The 8787-nt window shown below is 47.3% G+C and overlaps 1 long non-coding RNA gene and 1 pseudogene across 2 annotated transcripts; one reads left to right on the forward strand and one right to left on the reverse strand.

Annotated features, from left to right (window-relative positions):
- Positions 1-2192: 2192 nt before the first annotated feature.
- Positions 2193-6804, reverse strand: LOC109734174 (putative F-box protein At1g67390; annotated as a pseudogene).
- An 11-nt stretch (positions 6805-6815) lies between these two features.
- On the forward strand, positions 6816-8080 carry LOC109734175 (uncharacterized). Of its 2 annotated transcripts, XR_002225822.4 has the most exons (4): positions 6816-7103; positions 7195-7337; positions 7671-7803; positions 7875-8080. It is a non-coding gene; the product is annotated as an uncharacterized lncRNA (long non-coding RNA). The 2 variants fall into 2 exon arrangements; XR_005759423.3 differs by having other exon boundaries at positions 6816-7337.
- The last annotated feature ends 707 nt before the right edge of the window (positions 8081-8787 follow it).

Raw genomic sequence — 8787 nt, forward strand, 5'->3', positions numbered from 1 at the left:
ACAAATGCAATGTAAACTGCTCATGTGCATCAAGGACTGATGGATCATACCACCTCCTCTCATTCCTCTTCTTCAACCTTCTCTTCCTACCAGAAGGCAACCTTGGAACTTCTTCTTCATCACTAAGACCAAAATCACCTGGAAAGCAGTATTCATCAAGTTCATGCACAAAATCTTCAAACTTCATGTGTTCAGGGGCACTGTGTGAGTTGATAGTTGGGCCTGGTTTTCTGACATGATTAAGCTTCTTTGCTCCTTTCACTGGTACAACTGAGGGTTCATCATGTTCAGAAATGATTTGGTCTTCCTCCCAAAACTCAGATGGTTCTGAGTTTGCTCCACAATAGTGGTCTGCGGGTTCTTCCTCTCCCCTAGTCTTATGGCTTGTCCCTGTGCCAGCCTCATCTTCACCCCTACACCAAGCCTTGTATGATATATTCTGCCCTTTGTAATCACCCCTAAAAAACTCAAAATCTGAAGAGGATTTGTCCATCTCATCTTCATCTTCATCTTCATCTTCATCATGCTCTGCTTCTAGATCTTCTTCTTCCACAACATTTTTCCCCTTGTTGAAATTACAACTATGTTGTGTGTTAAGATAGGGCTCCTCAGGGATTGCTGGTGCCAAAGTTGCATTCTCCAGTGGATACAGGACACCTTGTTGGGAGACACTATAAACAACAGGTTCACCAACATGATCAATGGGGATCTGTTCCTCAAGCATGATGTGATCCATGTTAACATCTGCTGGGCTTGGATCAGTAGGCTTTCTGACAGTGATGTTCAGGATCTTCTTATCAACAAACAAGTCAAGCATTTCCTCTAATGCCTCCTCACTATCCAGGACCTCCACCCCCTCCAAGCCCTTTCCCTCTTCCTTTAAGTCAGACAAGCATCCATTCCATAACCCTCCAACTCAGCCAATGCTAATATGGTGAGATAACTAATATCTGAAGAAACTGAATACTTTCTCTCCATGTTATCTGTTCCTTGAAAATGTAGGCTCATGACCCAAATCTCATCATCTAAGCTGTATGATTAAATTGACAAACAATCAATTTTTAAGTCACTATAACTGAAAACAATAACTAATATCTGAAGAAACTAAACTTTCTTCTAATTACAGTGAATGCACTGACCAAATGAACTAACCAAATGCACTTTCTTCTACAGTCACTTAACCAATAAAATAAAGTACCATGCCAAGAACAAACTATTACTAACCGTAGTTCTAAATTGAACTAAAAGACCCAGAAATTTGTAATTTGAACTAAAAGTATGAAGGGCCCAGAATTTTCTTACCTCACTCCACCAAAGGACGAAGCCCAAGTGTGGCCGCCATCTGGATCCACCTGGATGGACTTCGCCACTGCCCTAGCCGCGCGGACTGCCGGATCTGAGCACGCCGGATCGACCACAGCCGCGGGCGGTGATGGCTGCTGCAACCGCTGCGCCGGGAAGCTCGAGCTGCCTAGCCCTGGGTCCACCTCTAGATGTCCACCGCCCTCCTCGCCGGTGACGCCTTGGCTCAATAGCTCGCCGCCGACGGCATTTGGCTGCGCCGCCGCCATCGCCCACCTAGGTCACTGCGGGGGAGAGGAGGGGGAGACTGAGAGAGTGCCGCCCGACCGGCTCCTTTCGTTCCGACCGGACCGGCCTGCCTAACGGCCGCGCCGTGAGCGCGCGTGGCCAGGTGGCCTGACATGTGGGTCCGCGGTCAGGAAAACGGTTCAAACGCTAGTCACCGCGGGTTTGGGTTTTTTTGAAACAGCCGACCGCGCGACTGGTAGCTTTGTGAGAAAAATTAAAATTTAGTAGTTTTTTGGAACCCTAGCCTGTAACCAGTAGTTTTATGCTATTTACTCGACGAAACAAGTCGCCCCGCGCCCTCCTCGTGCGCCGCTGTGCATTCCCACATGCTTCCCGCCTCCCCTACACCCTATAAACCGCCGCCCGCTCCCATTCCCGCCTCCTATTAAGCCTCACGGGCAGAAGCTGAAGCACAGTTCATTCATACAGAGTGGAAGTTAGGAGGTTGATGAGTCTGTCTGCTCTCCAAGGATCAAAATGATATGGTGTGCGTGCATCACAACTTATACAAACGTAACATTTTTTGTCATAATAACATCACATCACATAACATGATCCAAGGCTCCAATCAGGCTGAACTGATTAATTATCGGTCGCAGTGGTCGCTCCAGGCAGCCAACGTCCCCCTCCATTGCCGGTGAGTCCGTGAGTGTTCCGTCACTTGATTTGGATTGAACTGAAGTACAAACTATGTAGTTTCGGTACCTCAAACCTGACTTGTTATCAGACAGCAAGATCAGCCATTGCACTACACAAGGATACCACAAGTTTCTTCAGAAAAGAATCAACCATAACCCTTCTTGCCTTAAGAGGAAAATTAGCTGCAAAAGGGTTAGCAGTGTCTACAAACCGAAAGACGGCTAGGTTGTGCATGGGGCTAAATTTGTGTTTGCCACCCAGCCGAACAATACTGCCCCGTGGACAAGGATCAGTGAAGCAGATTGCATTCCAGTAACATCAGGATATCAGCAAAAGAACAAACGTGAAATAACATCAGGATATCAGCAAGAGATATAATGTGCATGCCAATAGGTACTTTTACCAGCCGAAGAGGCCCAAAACAACATACAACCAAGGTACTCCCACTCTCAGAAACCTAATAGTCACCCCCATAGAGAACTCAAGAGTGCAACATTATGAAGTAGCTTCCCAGACCTTCACCTTCTCACTTCATCGCAAAATTATGAACAGGTAGCTAAGACATCCTTGGCACAGTAAAGTAAGCCTGTCGGTGTGAAAACACGGCAGCATAAGTGCCATCATCAACAACCCAAACTAGCGCAAAGTCTCATTGCCTCAGCAAAAGAAGCGATGCGGGCCTTGTCACGCCTCAACACGCAGAACGGGTCCTCCACTGACAAGTCGATGGCGTGCTGAAAGCTCCAGCAACTGGAGGCGGGGCAAACAGAAATACCACTACCACTGCTTCCACCTGATGGTGCATTGCCCTTCAGTAGCACACCATCACTGTCACCACAGACAATGCCCAGCGTCTTTATCCCCTTCTCCAGTATGTAACTGTCGAACAACTGCTCACGGTCCAGGCCTCGGAACCCGTGGAGGACGAATGTCTTCAGATGAGAGAGGCAGTTGGAAGAGCCCATGGAATTCCAGGTCTCGGCACAATCACCCCTATCAGCAGACCAGGATGGAATGGACTGGAATTGAGTAATAATAATATCAGTGTCTAGCATATCAATCCTCTATATGCAGCCAAGTACAATTAAAAATGCTAGAACAGATACCTATATTATCAATCTGGAATGTATAGCAATAAACAGCAAGTACTCGAATAAGCTGACATCCATATTATTATCTTGAACCACAATAGATGAACAGGTATGACGCGGATACTACCATGATGTGGAGCGTCTCGAGGCAAGGAAAGCATCTGAGCAGAGTGTGCAGCATCTTGACCTCCTTGTCATGCGAAAACCGCACCTTGACAGCCAGTATCTTCAAACTTGGCAGCAAGGCGCCATCTTTCATAGTCATCCCAGCCTGCCATTGAGGCAAATTAAACATCAGAAAATGATTTGGTTGCACAATCACGTAACGGATTTAGGTGCAGATCACGAAAGTTGCAAGACGCAGTTACCCTGATGACGGTGCCGCCAATCTCGAGCGTGTGGAGCTGGAAGTCCAAGAACCCGAGCACCTCCAGCCTGGACGCATGGACAATCTTGACGGGCCTCCTCTGCTCGGAAAAGCTTTCGAAGAGCAGGCGCTCCAGGCAGGGGGCATCGTCAACAATGATTTTATCAAAGGTGCATACCCATTCCAATACCACACGGAGGCTGCGGGACTTGATGCGGAGGCATGAAGGGTAGTTGTACGAGAGGGCAAAGGAGAGGATCTTCAATTCAGGGCAGTGTGCGAGCAAGGCGTTGAACTTCTTGTCTTCGACCATGGAGTGGAAAAGGCCGAGCTCGTGGAGGTTTGGGAAGGCGGGCCGGTGAGCGGTGGGAATGTCCGGGAAGTTCCAGACGCCTATGTAGAGGCGGGTGAGGGAGGCACATCTGAGGATGTCTTTGGGGAGCGGCATGTTGATCGGCCATGGGCGATTGAAGAGGATGAGGTCCTGGATCTTCTTGGCGGCGAGGCTGGCGACCAGGCGCTGGAGCGCGTACTCCTGCTCGTAGAAGGAGGTGCGGGTGACACGCACGGCTCAGATGGGGCCAGGGTGAGCGGCCACACAGAGCGAGATGCCGCGCACGGCATCGAAGACGCTGTGCCCTTCGACGGCCCTGAAGTGGGCGTCGTCGACAAGGAGCGGGGTTGCCGCCCACACGCAGCGCCAGCGGGTGGAGAGGACCATGGTGCGTGCGGCTTCCTTGGTGGGGAGGCGGGACATGATGTTGGAGAGCAGGTTGCGCGGGAGGCGGCTGAAGTGGTCCTGGCCGTCACCATCCTGCGCGGGCCCGTCGGCGTCGGCATCCTCCGAGTCGGAGGCGGTGAGGGAGAAGTGGTCATCATCGGAGTCGGAGGAGTCGTCGGCCTCGGGTGCGGGGACCAAGGGTGGGGGGAGGCAGGAGATGATCAGGGAGACGATGCAGTCCATGCCGTCCTGCGCAGACGGACCCTCCAGTGCCATGTTGTTGAACTGCTCCTCGATGTCGGCGTAGTTCATAAATTCTCCTCCTCCTCCTCCTCCTCCACGTGCGGCAGCGGCCATGGTGGACGTGGCGGCACCCGGCAGAGACCGGCTAGGGTTTTGTCAGGGTTCTGCGAGGCGAGCAAGCCTGAAGAAATGGGACTGGTTATCTAAACCAATTTGCTAACAAGATAGTACTCCATCAAGACAATTTTGCATAGATTCTGCAGCGCCAAAGAAAATCTCAAGTGCAGAAACTTAGATTCTGCAGGGCACAAGAGATTCAGAATCTGCAAGCCGCTCTGCATGGTTCAGGGAAGGGATGACCTGAACTTCTCTTCCCTGAATGTAGCACCTGAACATGCCCAAATCTACCTGGCCATCCGGGCCTTTTAGGCTTACCAAAGAGAAAGAAAATATATCCATCTAAGACTTCCATTCGCACAGAACAAAAAGCACACTCCCAATCCTCAGAAGTTCGACAAAGTAAAACATGACACTAGATTTTACTCTGGTAGCAATCTGAAAACATGAAAGAAGGTAAAGATACAGCAAAAATATGCAGTTATGTCACAGCAGATACTATGCTAGAGAGTTCCGAGGTGAGGACGAGTTAACATGGTTCTTTCAGTTTCGTGTACCATGCCTTAAGCTGCCACTATTCAACATGCTCGGTGCAGTTTAATGAACAAGATGTTTAATATCAATCTGAGAATTAGACATTTAATATACAAAACTTGGAAGAGATGGTAACACATCCCAAACTCCAAAGCAGAAAAGTTTCTTTCACCAAAATTAAGCTTGGGCATGAATCAATGTAAAATGCTTGCTTCTTTTGAGTACTCCCTCCAACTGTACACACAAGGTAAAAATACGTTTTCTATGCAACTACCATCAACATTTGCAAACTTTTATTTATACCATCCATTATTACAAGTAACAGCTTTGTAACCAAGATAATACAAGAACAGAGGCTACAAAGGAAAGCTGGCCAGGATATAAACTTCACCTCAACAAAGGACATGTGGTAGTATATACTTTACCTTGGCATGCACTACTGCTACTAAGATATATCAAACAGACTAGACATTGATGTTTTTTTAACAGAAACAAGAAACAAATTCTAGTTAGCTACTTCCTTGAGAGCACATTAGTACAGGCAAAAGAGGCACACTTCAGGGCCGTCAAAGGGCACAGCCTGTTTGATGCACAACCCATCAACCTCTTAACTTCTATACCATAGAAACTGAGAGAGAATGAGTTTAGGCTGCTGTTGCATGCTCTCTGCAACAGAACTAGTAGTAGCAACTAAAACAAAGTCATTAGTGAAAAAATAGCACATCTTTAGCATGAACTGAAAGTAGTGAGTGTTAGTTTCGTTCTAGGCATATTAACAACATGTTCAAAGTTGTTTGAGCGGGAATATAATTGAATCTGCCTGATATTTGACAGAACAGTCAATAAATTGAAAGCTTCTTAAATAAAATAACTGTAGTGTCAACAACAGCAAACAATCTTTCTAAAGAGACACTGGTACGAGTGTACCATACATATTTAGCTTTTGAAGGACAAAAAAATTGAACAAAGTACCCTATCCTCCAATATCTAGAACTAATTCAATTATGGCACATAAAGATGGAACAGAACAGCAACTCTTATTTGCACCACAGGTTAATATTAGAACATGGTACCTTCTATCAATAATAGACAGTTGCTGCATATCGATCGCTAGGTTATCTACCATGGACAGTTCAGTGTACAGAGGACTGAGCACAAAATTCAATGTCGAAACAGACTAAACTTTTAATGAAGTAATGAGGTTCAACACAAGTCAAAGGACTGACCACTGGATTCATGTGAGCACACAATTTTAAAATCAGCACAACTGCAAAACCTACACATTGACAGCCACCAGTGTATCACATTGTAAATTCAATGAACTTGCAGTTGAAGAAACCATCAAAAAGAAAGATTGGCTGCCTAGGAGTAGTTTTTCTTGCAGGACGTTAGTATCAAAAAGAAAGATTGCAGCGGCAGCCTAGATGCAGCGACGAAGGGAGGAGGAGCAGGGGTAGAAGCTGAGGTCGGGAGGATAGAACTTGGGAGGAGCCCAGGAGCTCGTCGGTTCTTCCCCTCCCCTCCCATCCCCTCCTTTCTCCTCCTCTATGCCTATCTCGTCATCCCGGCGGTGGCGTCCCACACAAAGCATGTCCTGCCATGGATCTACCATCATACCGGATCTTTTCTGCCATGGCTTGGAGGCGTATCGAAGCTTTGCCAGCCGCTGCCGTAATGAAGTCTCAACGACGGCCAGATCTTTCTTCTTAACTGGATTTCTTCTTCCATTGTAATCGAGTGGCTGGCCGGCCGACACCAAGTCAAACTTGCTACCCCTGGTTTTTTTCTCTCTATTTTTTGGGTAAGATTGTTCGGATCTCGCTCCCCTCGTTCCTTAACATTTATTCAAGACTAATCACCTCCAAGTTTGATCTCTTTTTTCTCACCCTCAGATTTGATGTCGGTGCCTGCTGGATGTGCTCGTGACCGGCTGTATACACTGTTTCTGATTCAACCTTGTTGTTCATGTGCACTATGTGGTGTAAATTGTGCAGACACGGGTCGATTTGATCTGATAACGAACTGCTTATGTCCGGTGAGTCCAGATATGATTGCAACTTTTTTTGTCACACACACAAAGGTGTTTACATGTTTTTTCACTGTAGCTGTGGTTTCTAAATGTCTGATTAGATCACTACCGTATCCTTTTTCGTCTGAAACGGTATTGGTTCTGAGTCTTATATATACTTGAAGTAAAACGGACGCACCCGAAAATCCCGTTTTTTATTGGGAACGGGACGGGAAGTCTGAAACGAAAGCGCCCTGTATCTCTCGCATGTGTTTTCCATCCTCGTATCCGCTCTGGCTCTCTGCATATCAAGTGAGAATTACTTATGCCTGACTGCTCGTCCTTTTTCGTACTTTGTAGATCAATTCAACCCTATCTGCAGCCATGGATCTCACGGTGCAGTTGTCGTTCGAGTCTGATAGACTGCTGGTTGTGTGATGAATTTTCTAGTGGATTGTCTTCGCCTCAATCCCATCCGATTTCTGGCTGCAAGGTAGTCCTCCGTATGATAACAATCGACTCTACATGGACGAAACACATGATAACAAATAATTTTACTCGCAGAGAACGTGCGTCTTAACAGTGTACTACGTGTATGCATATCGAGAAGTTCGGGTTGTGCGGCGACGACGGCGGTGGAGCCCCGTCCTTAGGTTGCCGGATATGCTGCTTGATGTCCTTGATCGCTTCTAGGCCCGCGCAGGCATGGCCTCCTCATGTAATGGTCTTCTACTCTATACCCCCTTCCATTATTTCATTTGCTCTTGGTATGATTTGCGTTCTGAACTTCACTTTGTGAGCCTGTTCATACTGCTATGTGGAACAAAATGACACTTTTTTTTAATTCTGGATTCTAGATCTCAATCGACTGAGAAATAACTATTTCTCAATTGAGAAATCACTATAGGAAAGACCTTGTATCTCGAGTATCGGGAATACTTGGCGAAGGCCAAAATGACCTCAACAAAGGCTTTGTCAAGTCGGCAAAGCCTACTCGGCGTACGCCCTACTTTGCCGAGCGTCATCCGTCGGGCACTCGGCAAAGCCTTTCCCGAGTGTCAAGGGGCGCAACTCAGCGTAATAGAAGCATCTGACGGTGCCACAAGAGGAGGCGTCGACAGGGTCGTAGGGGAGGTAGCTGCTCGCTGGGAAGGTGCGGCCATGGGATCTCGTCGGTCTCGTTTCCACTCGGTCGCATGGGGGTAGCTGCTCGCCTGGATGTTGCTGAGGAAGGAATGTTGAAAGTGCAAGTATCACTTAGATTATATTTTGGTGTGATGACAATGTGGTTAGTGGAACTAATGTTGGTTGCTAAAGTTTATCTCAGGACATTGGTTCCAAGGTGTCCATTGATGGAGGTGTGCGACCCCCCAGTCCAAAAAGATCAAAGGCGTGGTTACCGGCGACTCGAAGGTTTTTCGTTTTGGTTCGATTTGAGTCGTAGGTAAAACCGCACTATCAAGAGGGGTCTTCGTGG

Source organism: Aegilops tauschii, chromosome 6 (assembly GCF_002575655.3).
Source record: "Aegilops tauschii subsp. strangulata cultivar AL8/78 chromosome 6, Aet v6.0, whole genome shotgun sequence".
Taxonomy (NCBI): domain Eukaryota; kingdom Viridiplantae; phylum Streptophyta; class Magnoliopsida; order Poales; family Poaceae; genus Aegilops; species Aegilops tauschii.